General features: G+C 36.9%; 1 protein-coding gene and 2 non-coding genes across 3 annotated transcripts in view; 2 read left to right on the top strand and 1 right to left on the bottom strand.

Annotated features, from left to right (window-relative positions):
* ST8SIA1 (ST8 alpha-N-acetyl-neuraminide alpha-2,8-sialyltransferase 1) overlaps positions 1-14873 on the bottom strand; it is a 147016-nt gene that overhangs the window by 121280 nt on the left and 10863 nt on the right. The gene's annotated exons all lie outside the window — the stretch shown is intronic.
* Positions 5470-5602, top strand: LOC126023144 (small nucleolar RNA SNORA51). Its single transcript, XR_007500351.1, has one exon. It is a non-coding gene; the product is annotated as a small nucleolar RNA SNORA51 (small nucleolar RNA).
* On the top strand, positions 11811-11940 carry LOC126023098 (small nucleolar RNA SNORA22). The gene has a single exon (XR_007500310.1). It is a non-coding gene; the product is annotated as a small nucleolar RNA SNORA22 (small nucleolar RNA).

Here is a 14873-nt window from a genome sequence, read left to right as displayed (position 1 = left end):
TATTGTCATGCATAGAAAGCATTGTATAAGATCTAGAACACATTTATGATAAAACTTCTCAATAAGATGAGAATTTAAAAACTTTCATATTACTTTCATATAATGCTATCTAATGCAAATTAATCCAAAATGCTTCAACTTACTCTTTTTAATAGCTTTAGAACTGTTTATTTTATTTTTCTTTCTTTCCTTTTTTTTTAAAATAATGTCTTTATTTCAGCACCATGATCACAAACATGTTTGTAGTTGGTTCTCAGTCATATAAAGAACACCTTCCTTCACAAGTGCAATATTCCCACCACCAATGTCCCTTATCTCCCTTCTCCTCCCTCTCGCCTATATTCGAGACAGGCATTCTACTTCTCTCATTCATTACCATTGTCATGATAGTTGTTAGTATAGTTATTTCTCTAACTAAACTCACCAATCTTTGTGGTAAGCTTCATTCATATCATGGGCTGGTCCTTCCAGCCCTCATCTCTTTTGTCTCTGGGCATTATTATAATAATGTATTTTATTTTTTCTAAACCCCATAGATGAGTGAGACTATTCTGTGTCTATCTATCCCTCTGACTTATTTCATTCAGCATAATAGTTCATGTCCATCCATGTATAGGAAAATTTTATGACTTCATCTCTCCTGACGGCTACATAATATTCCATTAATCATATGTACCACAGCTTTTTTAGCCACTCAACTGTTGAAAGGCAGATTCTGGCTATTGTAAATAGTGCTGCAATGACTATAGTTGTGCAGAAGACTTATTTGTATTGTGTTTTTGTTACATCCCTAAGTTATATCCCTAAGAATGGTATAACTGGATCATATGGAGCTCAATTCACAGTTTTTTAAGGAATCTCCATATTATAAATCTTATTTTCTAACATGATTTCTGGAGAGTAGGGGTATCTTAGCTACAAGGTCTGGCTCTGGGTCTTTCATCAAGCTGCTGTTACCTAAGCTGGAGTAGCCAATAACTGGTGTAACTGGTGCCTCAGTTCTTTCCTGGCTGTGTCCTCCTCCTCCATTCTGTCACAAGTTTCTTACTATAGTTTAATAAAATACCTGAGGTGACCTCTTAGCATGGCAGCTGGTTAGCAGCTGATTCTCCCAGAGAAAGAAACCAACCGAGAAAGAGCACCCATAACAGGTCATTTTAGAAACTTAGAGTGAGAAGTGATGGAAACATCACTATTCATGAAACTCAACACTAAACAGAAGCATCCTAATAGTAGCAGCTTCTATTCATGAGGTTCATCACTAAATCTAGCCTATTTATTCAATGAAGAGAGTTTGCACATGTAACCTGTAGGAGCCAGCTAGACTATATAGAGTACAGAGAAAATAGCTCTAGATATTTTCATAAATAGAATACAAAAATTACATAAACTGAGGCAATTATGCATGGGTTGTTAGAAATAGTTCTAGTTTATCCCTGTAATAATTATAGTTCTCACATATCCCATCCTGGATTACAAATAATACTTTTAGAAAGGAAACACCTGGAAAAATAGAAATTAAAATCTGAACATTCTTCACCTGTAGGGAATGAGATTGAGAAAACACCCAGGTTTGCTTAACACTTAGGACTTGTATAAAACTTTATCAGCAAGAGTGTACTAATTTTTTAAAAAACCTGCAATTACTTATTAGAACTCCATATTATCTTTCAGAATAATTCAAGCTATTATGATCCAGACTCAATTTCAGAGACAATAATTCATCCTGAAGGCAAAGTCCCTGTGGATTTCACCAATGAAGAGATGTGAAAGAATAACTTGTACTTATCAGCTGCCATATTCAAAGTCTCCTTTGCACAGGGTGCCCACAAGACAGTCAATTCTCACAGATATATATGTTGTACTACTCCTGACCAGAGCATAGTCGATTTGAAAAGGCAATATAGTATATAATTCTATCTCTGATATTTTGAGAAACATGAAACTATAAAAATATAAAATATTGGGGCTGGAGCGATAGCACAGTGTTAGGGTGTTTGCCTTGCATGCGGCCTATCCAAGACGGACCTTGATTCAATCTCTGGCATCTCATATGGTACCCCAAGCCAAGAGCGATTTCTAAGTGCACAGCTAGGAGTAACCCCTGAGCATCATAAGATGTGGCCAAAAACCAAAAGGCACATGAAAAAATGCTCCTCATCACTAATAATCAGGGGGATGCAAATCAAAACAACGATGAGATAACATTTCACACCACAGAGATTGGCACACATCACAAAGAAAAAGAACAATCAGTGCTGGCGGAGATGTGGAGAGAAAGGAACTCTTATCCACTGCTGGTGGGAATGCCATCTAGTTCAACCTTTATGGAAAGCAATATGGAGACTCCTCCAAAACTGGAAAATGAGCTCCCATTCGACCCAGATATACCACTCCTAGGGGTATACCCTAGGAATACAAAAATACAAAACAAAAATCCCTTCCTCACACCTGTATTTATTGCAGCACTATTCACAATAGCCAGGCTCTGGAAACAACCAAGATGCCTTTCAACAGATGAATGGCTAAAGAAACTGTGGTACATATACACAATGAATATTATGAAGCCGTCAGGAAAGATGAAGTCATAACATTTTCCTATACATGGATGTACATGAAATCTATCATGCTGAGTGAAATAAGTCAGAGGGAGAGAGAGAGAGACGCAGAGTAGTCTCACTCATCTATGGGTTTTAAGAAAAATAAAAGTCATTTTTGCAACAATCCTCAGAGACAATGAGAAGAGGGCTAGAACTTCCAGCTGACTTCATGAAGCTCACCACAAAGAGTTGTGAGTGCAGTTATAGAAATAACTACACTGAGAACTACCATAACCATGTGAATGAATGAGGGAACTGGAAAGCCTGTCTAGAGTACAGATGGGGGTGAGGTGGGATGGAGGGAAATTTGGGACATTGGTGGTTGGAATGTTGCACTGGTGAAGGGGGGTGTTCTTTACATGACTGAACCCTAATCACAATCATATTTGTAATCAAGATGTTTAAATAAATATATAAAAAAAGATGTGGCCAAACAGCAAAAGAAATTATATATACATATACATATATAAACTATCAGTGTTTTGGGACTGAGGAGATAATATAGGGATGTGGGGCACATATGCTACATGCAAAAGCATCTGCATTCTGTCCTCAGCACCACATGTTTCATACCAACTCAGTACAGGTGGATATAGACCTACAACCTATACTTTCCACTTAATTTTGATGTGAGCCTACAACTATTCCCCAAAATTACATTTTAAGTAAATAAAAGAATAGTTTCCCAATAGCTTGGAGTGGGTTTAAGATAGAGGAAAACAAGAAGGTAGCCAGGTAATAAGGATGATCTCTGATGGCAGAGACAACTTACAGTGTCTGGAAGAGGGATGTTTTCTAATTTCCTGCTCATTTCTAGTTGGTCTAGTAACCAAATTAATACAAAACCAGTAACGAGGGGATAAAGACTAATATAAATTCTTACTCAGAGAGTACCATGAATATGAGAACTAGAGAAATTATCCCAGTATTTTTAGACAGAATTGAGGAGAGAAAAGTTAGTAGGTTAGTGAAGTAAGAACATCTAATTGCTTTGGAGGACTAAATTATACTTTCTGGCTAAAGATACCTTTCCCCTTCAGTTAGACATTGTTTCCCCTGGGGAAATCCTTTTCCTTTTATTCAGACCAAGAAGTGCTACATTTTTATTTTGCACCAGCTGTTTCTTATATAACTTGAGTTCCAAATACTCAAAGTGCCAGGCTGGTGTGTCTTGGAGCAGGCTGCTTCGAGTGCCATCATTTGCCACCAAGGAAATGGCAAACTTTGCTACTAAATATAAAGGAAGTGAACTTTGCCAACAACTATCCAGATAAAGAGGAAACTGGACCCTCCCCTAGTGCCTCAGAAAGAAAAGTCACCTGGCACCATTTCACTCTAACCTGAAAACCATGTTCGACTTCATCATAGGGAAAGGTGATGCAATTTTGCTGACCCACCCAAAAAAAGATTCTCTAATAAGGCTATTATAAGGATGGTAACAAATATTTTAAAGAAGTTCTGTTCATATAATAGATTCGTTAAAATGCTAGTTCTCAGCACCATCTATGGTCAAAATGGTCTCGGGTTAATAATTACTTACAGCCCATTTCTTTATAAGATAAGAATAAGTCCTTCAAGCCACTTGTAAAAAAGCAAACTTAGACCTCCAAATAACATCATGTAAATCATGTAAACATCAGGTAAAATCCAAATGAATTAAAGACCTAGATATCAGACCTGAAACCATAAAGTATATAGAACAACATGTAGGTCAAACACTCTCTGACATTGAGACTAAAGGTATCTTTAAAAAGGAAACAGTACTCTCCAAGCAAGTGAAAGCAGAAATAAATAGATGGAGTTATAAGGGGTTAATATCCAAAATATACAAGGCACCGACAGAACTTTACAAGAAAAACATCTAACCCCATCAAAAAATGGGGAGAAAAAATAAACAGACACCTTGACAAAAAAGAAATACAAATGGCTAAAAGGCACATGAAAAAATGCTCCACATCACTAATCATCAGGAAGATGCCAATCAAAACAACTATGAGGTACCATCTCATGCCACAGAGATTGGTACACATCAGAAAGAATGAGAACAAGCAGTGCTGGCGGGGATGTTGAGAGAAAGGAACTCTTATTCATTGCTGGTGGGAATGCCATCTGGTCCAACCTTTGTGGAAAGCGATATGGATATTTCTCCAAAAGCTGAAAGTTGAGCTCCCATACGATCCAGCTATACCACTCCTAGGGATATATCCTAGGAACACAAAAATACAATACAAAAATCCCTTTCTCACACCCATATTCATTGCAGAAGTTGTTTACAATAGCCAGACTCTGGAAACAGCCTAGATGTCCCTCAATAGATGAATGGTTAAAGAAACTATGGTACATATACACAATAAAGTATTATGCAGCCGTCAGAAGAGATGAAGTCATGAAATTTTCCTATACATGGATGTATATGGAGTCTATTATGCTGAGTGAAATAAGTCAGAAGGAGAGAGATAAACACAGAATGGTTTCACTCATCTATGGGTGTTTCCTATACATGGATGTATATGGAGTCTATTATGCTGAGTGAAATAAGTCAGAAGGAGAGAGATAAACACAGAATGGTTTCACTCATCTATGGGTGTTGGTTACCGTATATGGGTTTTGAGAAAAATGAAAAGCATTTGTGTAATGATTCTCAGAGACAAAATAGAGGAGGACTGGAGGGTCCAGCTCCTGACATGAAGCTCACAACAGGGATCGTTTAGTGCAGTCACAGAAATAATTACACTGAATGAGCGAAGTAGAAAGCCTGTCTAGAGTACAGGCTGCTGGTGTGGGGTGTGGAAGAAGGACACTTGGGATATTGGTCATGGGAATGTTGTACTGGTGAGGAATATATATAAAAGAAAAAAATAAAAGATAAGGCCTCCCAATTCTTACCACAGGCTGTGTTCTTTACACTGACTGTATAGAAAGAGGAGGTACAGTAAATGCACCCAATATACACCTCAACACAGGCCCTTTGCCCGGTCTGTATTGTGAATTGGGGGAGAAAGAAAAAGAATAAGTCTTGCAGAGTCTTTGTGAACATTAAATGTTAGAATGGTGTAAAGTGCTTAAAACAGTGCCTGGCTATGGCAGACACACACAAAATATATCATTTTATTACTAAAAATATCAGTATTGTCTGGAAAATGAAACTGAATTTAAATTCAAGGGTTAGAACAATCAGACTTATGAGAGCACCCAGCACTGTTCTTGGTTTGCTTCAAATATTTTGCTTTAACCAAGGGGAGAGTAAATGAACTTGAAAGGAGTCTATAGATAATCCCATGACAATATATTCCAAGGGTGGAGAAGCCCTATATCTCTTAGGCCAAGGGGATTCTCATTTCGAATGACCCCAATATTTACTGTGCCTATGCAGGAGGGGGAAAAAAGAGAGGCAAAAAGCACAAAATAATCTTTTTTTTTCTTTTTTTTTTCCTTTTATCAAGTTTTTGTCGATTTCTTTGTTTTGGGGTGGATATTGTAGTAGACATCCATTTTTTTATTTATATATTTACTTTTTTCTTTCTTCTCTTCTCTTCTTCCTTTTTGTGCTTTGTCATGTTTTTTATCTCATGGCCATGGCAATTATGTGGTGCATATCTCTATTGCTGCAGTGCTCACTGGAAATCTTATTTAATTCCTCGTTTTGAACTGTTATGGTGTTTTACCTTCTTTTTTCCCCTTCGTCTCTCAAACCAAGGAGGAGAGCCTCTAGAATGACTCTGCTCATAGTTGGCATAGTTTATTTTTACCTCATTTTATTACTTTTCTCTTCCTCAAACAAAACCACGTAACTTGAACTATTTAGTCCTGCCTCCAATTAGAGGAGGCAGTAATGGAGGTACCAAGACCAAACAGGTATAAGACCACTAAGTAATAATCTAGACCCAGAGGGGACCATGCATTCTAGCAGCCCCTGGGTGAAGAGTGGAGGATATGGGAGGCAAGATGAGAGTGGATGTGGGAGGAGGACAATTCGGTGGTGGGAATTCTCCTGATTCAATGTAAATATGTACCTGGAATATTACTGTGAACGATATGTAAGTCACTATGATTAAAATAAAAATTATATTATTAAAAAATATTTTGCTTTAAAATTTTGTTTCAAATAATGTCAATTAAACATGAGCTTAACTTTCCATATTTCTTCTCTTTTCTACAGAGCAGTCTGTTTGTTTTCTCCCAGTGCTAATGATCAAACCTAGGATATCAAACTGAGCGACAACCCTAGTCCCAACCTTTCTATATCAGAAGTCCAAAGAAAATGTCTAATTTTCCAGACTGTTTATACCTTACAAACTTTGAAGTCATATGCACAAAAAATTTTTGTTTTTTAATTGGTTCTTTCCTGATATTTCTCAGTGTGATGTTATGCTGGGCTTATCGTTTAAATTCAAAGCTGGAGATAAAGTTACCTGGTATCCTGTATTCTAAATTGAAAGAACCAATGGACACAGCAGGGGAGAGGTTCATATACTTCTAATTAACCACTTTATTCTCAAAACCCAAGCAGTGCCAGGCACAGAAGTCCTTTATTTGAACAAAGAGGCAAATAAACGAATTGCTAGTGACAATGTAATCATGGTTTCTTTATTCTAGGCAATAGATTAAACTCCCCCTGAAAATTAAGAACACGTACTCCCAAAATCTGTCTGTCTTATGCCACAAGCACTTATTACACACACATACACACTAGGGCAATGATGTGGAATCATAGACAAATATAAACAAAGATTCAATCATTGATCCTGAAGTACTAAAGCTAAGTGAGTTATAGAATGCTTAGTCACTTCAAAAAGCTGCACAGCAGACAAATTTTCACCCAGAACAAAGATGACACAGGGCAGTGTCAACACAATTATTAATCCCCAATGTCCCCAAAACTACACAAAACATAAACCAGGAATGACTAATATATGTTCGGAGAACTGGACCCTTACAATTTTATCATTTTGACAGAAACATAGACTTAACTAATGACTGCACACACAGACTGGATCATAGCTGGGTGATTTTGAGTCACCAGTCTATGAAACAGTATCAACATACAGGAATCTTCACAGTGGTCTACAGGAACTACACTTCCATGTGTGACTCTTCACTGCCCAAACAAGTGACACCAGCACTGCTTCATCACCTTGAACTCAACACTCAACCCCTGAACTGATCTGTTCCAAATTCAAGTCCAAGGCTTTAAATTTTAGTAGACCGAAAAAGAATTCACAAAATATTCCAGGAACAAATATATTTGTTTTTTAAAGATTTTTTCCCTCTCTCTCCTTAAAATCTCTACCATCTCATGAAACATAGATTTAAAGTGTTGTTTAATTTTAAATAACTTTAAATATCATTTTAAAGTGTCATTTAATTTTCTAGAAAGTTATATAAATAGTTCCATAAAGTCATTGCTCTTTTTTGTTAGAGAGGACTTTCAAACTAGCCCCATGGGTTAGCTTCTCACACCCTGCAATGTCAGGAATTTTCTGGGTCACCCTGGTGGTGCTCTAAGGCCCTTAGGGCTACACTAGGTAAGATGAAAGGGCCATGTGGTAGGAGAATCTAATTAGGGTTGGTTGCATGCATACTCCATAACTATCCTGTAACTAAATCCTTCTAAGACCCAAGGTTTCTTCTTTTTAAACGTAGATAAAAAGCCATGCTAATAGATTGTGATGGAATGACAGGGAAAGGCATGTTCTGGGTACACCAAGTAGATTTCCAATTATGCTAAGTAAAATAAGCCAGAGGGAGAGAAATAGACACAGAATAGTCTCACTCATCTATGGGTTTTAAGAAAATTAAAAGACATTTTTGTAATAATTCTCAGAGGCAATAGAGATGAAGGCTGAAAGGTTAGCTCAAGATATGAAGTTCACCACAAAGAGTGGTGAGTGCAGTTAAAGAAATAACTACACTGACAACTAACATAACAATTTGAATGAATAAGGGAAGTAGAAAGCCTGTCTCAAATACAGGTGGGGGGATGAGGGAGAGAGGGGAAAGATTTGGGGCATTAGTGATGGGAATGTCGAACTGGTGAAGGTGGGTGTTCTTTATATGACTGAAACCCAACTACAATCATGTTTAAATCAAATTGTATAAATAAAGACATTAATAAATTAAAAATAACTTCACTACTAGGGATTATACCTTTAACATATGAATTTTTGGATAACACAACAACCTAGAAATAATATGGATATAGGTAATACACTGATAAAATTAATATCACTCAATATCTATGAATATATTTATATATAACATTCACACTAAATTTTTCAAATAATTTCAAATAACATAGAATAAAAATATAACTTTAAACTCTAAAAAATATAGATTCCTCCTGACTAGGTTTCTGCAAAGATCAGTCAATGTGTGAATCCAGTGATATGGGAATCATTACAGGTGTTTTGTCCCTTTCGGGAGTTTTCCCCTTTGGGATAGTTGATCATTTAATGTTAATAACCACTTTTTATCCAACCATAATCCACACAGAGATAGAAAAAGTCTCCAGTCTGCTTGGCTAAAGTCAAAGATTTTGGATGAAATACCAAAAAAAAAAAAAAAACCAGCTATAAGGATTAACAATAAAGTGGGAAATCGGGGGCATTGGGGATGGGAATGTTGCACTGGTGAAAGGGGGTGTTCTTTGTATGACTGAAACCAAAATACAATCATGTTTTAAACATGGTGTTTAAATAAAGACATTATTTAAAAAAAATTAAGTGGGGAAAAATATACCAAGAAAAACTGTCTTGAGAAATTTATATTGAGAAAGTAGAAAAAAAAAGAAAAAGAAAATAGGTGTGGGGAGCTGATAGAACCTAGAACAAAATGGTGTCTCAGAAGCCCCTGACCTTGTTGCCAACATGACAAGAGGCACTCATGCCCTGATGACAAAGGATATGGCTAACCTCAAAAGTTAAAATTTACACAAAGCAGCCTGACGGCATAGCCAGGAGGAAGCAACATAAACGTAAAATGTCTCTGCCATATTTGGAAATATTCCTTGCCCGAAATGATGATTGGTGTGTTTGAATTTCCCCCATGCATCTGCCTATAAAAACTAGCCACCCCTTACAATAAACGGTTTTGAACAGCATCTGTTGTCTTGAGCATTCCTCTTAACCTCTTAAGTTTGTTTTATAGATCAGGTCTACTCATGACAACCCACCAAATTAGTAGCGACCCTCTTCACCTCATCCCCGCGGGTCGGGGGTCTCCTCTGGGGGTTGCAACTGGCGCCCAATGTGGGGCACGAAAATAGACCACCAATCGGATGGCAGCTGTGCGACGAGTCCGGAGCCCACTCATAAGACGTCAGGTAAGCCCCATCCAGGTGGTGCAGAGTAGGGTTAGTCTAACAGCTAGCTGAACATCACCATCCCATTCGTCCCACAAAAATGGGGACTACTATCAGCAAAGAAGCTAAATTCATTAAGGAAATTCAATAGGAACTAAGAGATAGAAATACTGAGGTTAAGAAAAAGGATTTGATAAAATTTTTGCTTTCTATACATGAGGTTTGTCCCTTGGTTTGTTATAACTTGACCAAAGATAGTCCGCAGCACCTGGGACCAAGTTGGGGCTGAACTCACTGATCACTTTAACACCCAGGGCAGTGAGGCCGAAAGAAAAATTATGCAGCAATACTGGGATCTTTTAAAATCCATTATAGTTAATACTGAAGGAAATCCCAGAAATGAACAAATTCTTAAAGATGCACAGGAACACTTAAAAATTGCCTCCCATGAAAGCTCCTGAGCCAGTTCTTTTGTTGATCTTTCCAAAAGAAACCCTTCCCTAACTGATTTCGATATCACCAAGGTTGCTGCGAAGACTCAGTCTCCCCCCCCCACACCTCCTCTTTTTTTTTTTTTTTTTTTACAAAAATATGCTCTTTAGCTACCGGCATTTACCCCTCCCTGCATTATCAGTGGAAGGTTCTGCCTCACACTTTGTCAAATATATGTAGCACAGGTAATAAATTTTGTAAAAAATATTTTGAAAATAAACCTAATTATCCTATTCAACCTTAAAATAAAACAGCATATAAATTGGCTGATGCAAAATACAAATAATTGGCTTTTGGCATGTTCCTCTTTTAAGGAAAAAATTGATATTCATTATCCAGCAAATAAGTTTATACAGTTTTTTAAAAGATGCATGTGAAGAGAAAAAGAGTCGCAAGCCAATGACAACAAGGTACCCCCTACCTTCTGGTCTTAAAAATTCTCCTTTTTTATATCAAAACCTCATGTCAGCACAAACAGAAAGATAAAGTCCTGGCCCCGCTCAAGGGAGAGGCCATATACCCCACCATCCCTTAGGGCAGGAATGCAGCCCTAACTTCCCTTAGGTTTTTATGGTTGTCTCTCTGTTGTGACAACAGGTTTAAGCCTGAGTTAAAATGTTTTTCTAAGATAAAGACCACAGTTGGTAAAATTATGAGGTTTTAAAAGTGTTCAAAAATGTCATAATAAGCTATTTAATCTATGCAGAGGTAGTGTATATGTGGCATATTCTAATGCAGACAAAAATTTTGGAGAAAAAAATATCACTTCTCTCTTAAAGTTGGTAAAATTTGGCTTAAGTTCAGCAGAAATAATGCTAGCCCGTGTGTGTCTTTGTGGTTACAAGTTTGATTGCTCTGCTAAATATGGCAGAGAGTGGCAGAGGTAGAATTAAAAAGATTCAGAAACTGTTCATGTGGAATTTATAGTGATAATTATTGTCAGAATTTTGTTGTGTCTCATAAAAAGCCTCAAATAATTGTGAAATTTGTGAATTAAATTATGCGGCATAAGTGTGCCTTTTCTAAAAGCATTTGTGTTATTAATTTTTGTGCATTGAGTGTTGTAAAGTAATTATTAAAACATTGGAAATTAGAAAACCTTCTAAATTCAGGTCTGTAAGGGTTAAAAAATTCTCTACGGAGAAAAAGCAACAGGGAGATAAGAGCAATAAACTCCCTTTGTTCATGCCTCTCAGAAATTTTAGAGCAAGGTCATAATTCTGTCACTTGACTTGTAATAACAAAATATCGGTAAAAGAAAAACCTTTTGGTGTTTTAAAATTTAAATGGACACACAAGTATTAAAATTTGAGTCTTTTATATTTCTATTAGAAAATTTATTTTGATTTTTAAGGTGTTTAAAAAAATTATGTGAAAAATGATGTAGTTAGCCTTTTTAAATAATATAGTTAATTTTATTGCACAGTGAACACCCAGGTGTGCTTTATAGTACCCTTGGTTTTAATTTTGTGCTACAGCAATGGTTGTTCTTTACCTCTGCATTGAAAGAACTATCCTTTTAAGTGTACTCAGAAAGTCAGCACATTATACAAATTTGTATATTTGTGTCAAAGTAAAGAAATTTAGTATTGATGAAAATATATATATATATTTAATTTTATAAGTAATATTATAAAAGTAACTAAATTTTATAAGCAGGTTGACAACATGTATCAAATATAATTTTGGTCTTAAGCTCTAGGTGTGGAAATGCGTCAGATGTCTTTAACTATATTTTATAATGATCTAAACATTTTGTTAATTTGGTATATAATATTTTTTACAAATTATTCACTTGAAGTCTTCAAAGTAGGAACAGTTGTTTGTTTGTTTTTAAGTCAGTTTTTCATACCTTTAATAATCATAGTTCATGCTCTTGTGTTTAATCATAAAAATTTTAACATTTTATTGCAGCTGTCTTACTGTTCTACTGTAAAACTAATTTAAAGAAAACCTGTTCATTTACAGCAGATGATATCATACTTCAGAGTGAAAACTCCTCCTACAGTGCTCATTAACCATTTTACTTAAAAATTTTTAACTGCTTACTAACCATTTTACTTAATGTTTTAAACTTCAAATTAGAATTATTTTAAAAATGTTTTGTTCTAAATCTAAACCTTAAAACTTTTATTTTCAGCAAAGTTTCACTCCATCTACATTAAGTACTTCTAAAAACTGAAAAGTTTTTCTACAAAAAAAAAATTGTTTTTCTTACAAATATGCCGGCTAAATATTTAAAACCGCTTGTCCAATTTTACCCGGGTCAATTTTTCTAATGAAAGTTTTGAATCGATACTTTTGTCTGTTCATGTGTGTGTTGTGATGAATGAAAGTGGCCATGAGTATAAAATGTTGTGTTTAGTGTTGTTTTGTTTTGCCTGTTTATTTGTTATCTCTAAATTTTATGATAAATACAATTTTCAAAGCCTTATCAATTTTTGAGATTTCAATTAATTTTTTCACAACTTGGTCAAGTCTGGTCATTTAGCAGCTGACAGACTGTGGCATCCTGCAACTAAAGATCATGTGTTAAAAATGATGTGTTAAGCTAGCTTTGTCCTTCTGAGAGCATGGCAGAAGGTGTAGGGGATGGTAAACCCCAGATTACTCAATGGCCATTGGGGATAAATTTTCCCTGGAGAATTTCTGGACTTTGCTTTCCTGCTACGTGTAAGTTAAGGCCAAAAGAATATGGATCTGTGGCTAGAGAGAGAAACATCTAGCTTTAAAATAATAACTAAGAAGTTTAAGAAAAATCACTTAGCCTATTAGGACCTTTTATTGGCTTTTTGCTGCTTATTTCCTTTGGCCCCTGGGCATTCCGTCGCTTCACAAGTTTTGTTAAGAATCAGATAGAGGTTCGCTATCAGCAGCTCTCTCAGCACGATCCTGAAGGACACAAGGTTTTGGATAAACCTGCATTTCAACCACTGAGCTTTCAGGAGTTTGAGTACCTGGCCAAGCACCCGCATTCACTCTGTTCCAGGCTGTAGAGATGCTTAAGACGGGGATAGCTTGGTGTCAGACACTGGGAGCAAACATGGCCCCCCAAACGTTTCCGGCAAAACCTGGTTCGAACCTTTTTTCGCCATGTCCAGAACTGGAAGCACACCAAGTAACCTAAAACAGGCACTCCACCCATTCACTCATTTTTTCCTTTTACTATATAGAGAAGGGGGAACTGTGGGGAGCTGATAGAACCTAGAACAAAATGGTGTCTCAGAAGCCCCTGACCTTGTTGCCTATGTGACAAGAGGCACTCATGCCCTGATGACAAAGGATATGGCTAACCTCAAAAGTTAAAATTTACACAAAGCAGCCTGATGGCATAGCCAGGAGGAAGCAACATAAACAGAACAGTCTGTCTTTGTAACAGTTAAAACTAGCAAAAGATTAGCAGCTTCTTTTAGATCTGTTGGCTAAACAAAGTTTTTAGATCCTGTCTTGTAACATTTTTAAGTAACTGATAAGGTTGGAATGTTGGCTCACAAACTCTTTATCCCAACTCCTCCCCTGGCTTATGTAGATACTGAAAAACAAATCGTGCTTTGCCTCTGTCATATTTGGAAATATTCCTTGCCCGAAATGATGATTGGTGTGTTTGAATTTCCCCCATGCATCTGCCTATAAAAACTAGCCACCCCTTACAATAAACGGTTTTGAACAGCATCTGTTGTCTTGAGCATTCCTCTTAACCTCTTAAGTTTGTTTTATAGATCGGGTCTACTCATGACAACCCACCAAATTAGTAGTGACCCTCTTCACCTCATCCCCGTGGGTCGGGGGTCTCCTCTGGGGGTCGCAAATAGGGGCCGGCGAGGTGGCGCTAGAGGTAAGGTGTCTGCCTTGCAAGCGCTAGCCAAAGAAGGACTGCAGTTCGATCCCCTGGCGTCCCATATGGTCCCCCCAAGCCAGGGGCAATTTCTGAGCTCTTAGCCAGGAGTAACCCCTGAGCATCAAACGGGAGTGCCCCCCCCCAAAAAAGAAAAGAAACAAGTGTTCAACATGCACACACAAGGACATTAATCACATCATTATTTATAAAAGTGAGAAATTATAGCATGAAGACCTAATAATGGTGGAGTCATTTGTTGTCCATAGATTTTTTTCTTTCCTTAAAATATCTTACATCTTTAAAAAAAATCCTTAAAAATCTCATTACAGGGGCCAGAGCAGTGGCATGGAGCGTTAAGGCATCTGCCTTGCCAGCGCTAGCCAAGGACAGACCATGATTTGATGCCCTGGCACCCCATATGGTCCCCCAAGCCAGGAGCAATTTCTGAGCATATAGCCAGGAGTAACCCCTGAGAGTCACTGGGTGTGACCCAAAAATCAAACAAAAAACAAACAAAAAGAAAATAAAAATCTCATTACATCTTTCTCCTCCCCACCATTCTGTGTCTTTCTCTCTCTGATTTATTTCACTCAGCATAATAGATTCCATGTACATCCATGAATAGAAATATTTCATGACTTCA

This window comes from Suncus etruscus, chromosome 11 (genome assembly GCF_024139225.1).
Source record: "Suncus etruscus isolate mSunEtr1 chromosome 11, mSunEtr1.pri.cur, whole genome shotgun sequence".
NCBI lineage: Eukaryota > Metazoa > Chordata > Mammalia > Eulipotyphla > Soricidae > Suncus > Suncus etruscus.
The sequence above is the reverse complement of the archived record's forward strand: the minus strand, read 5'-3'. Positions and strand labels throughout refer to the sequence as shown.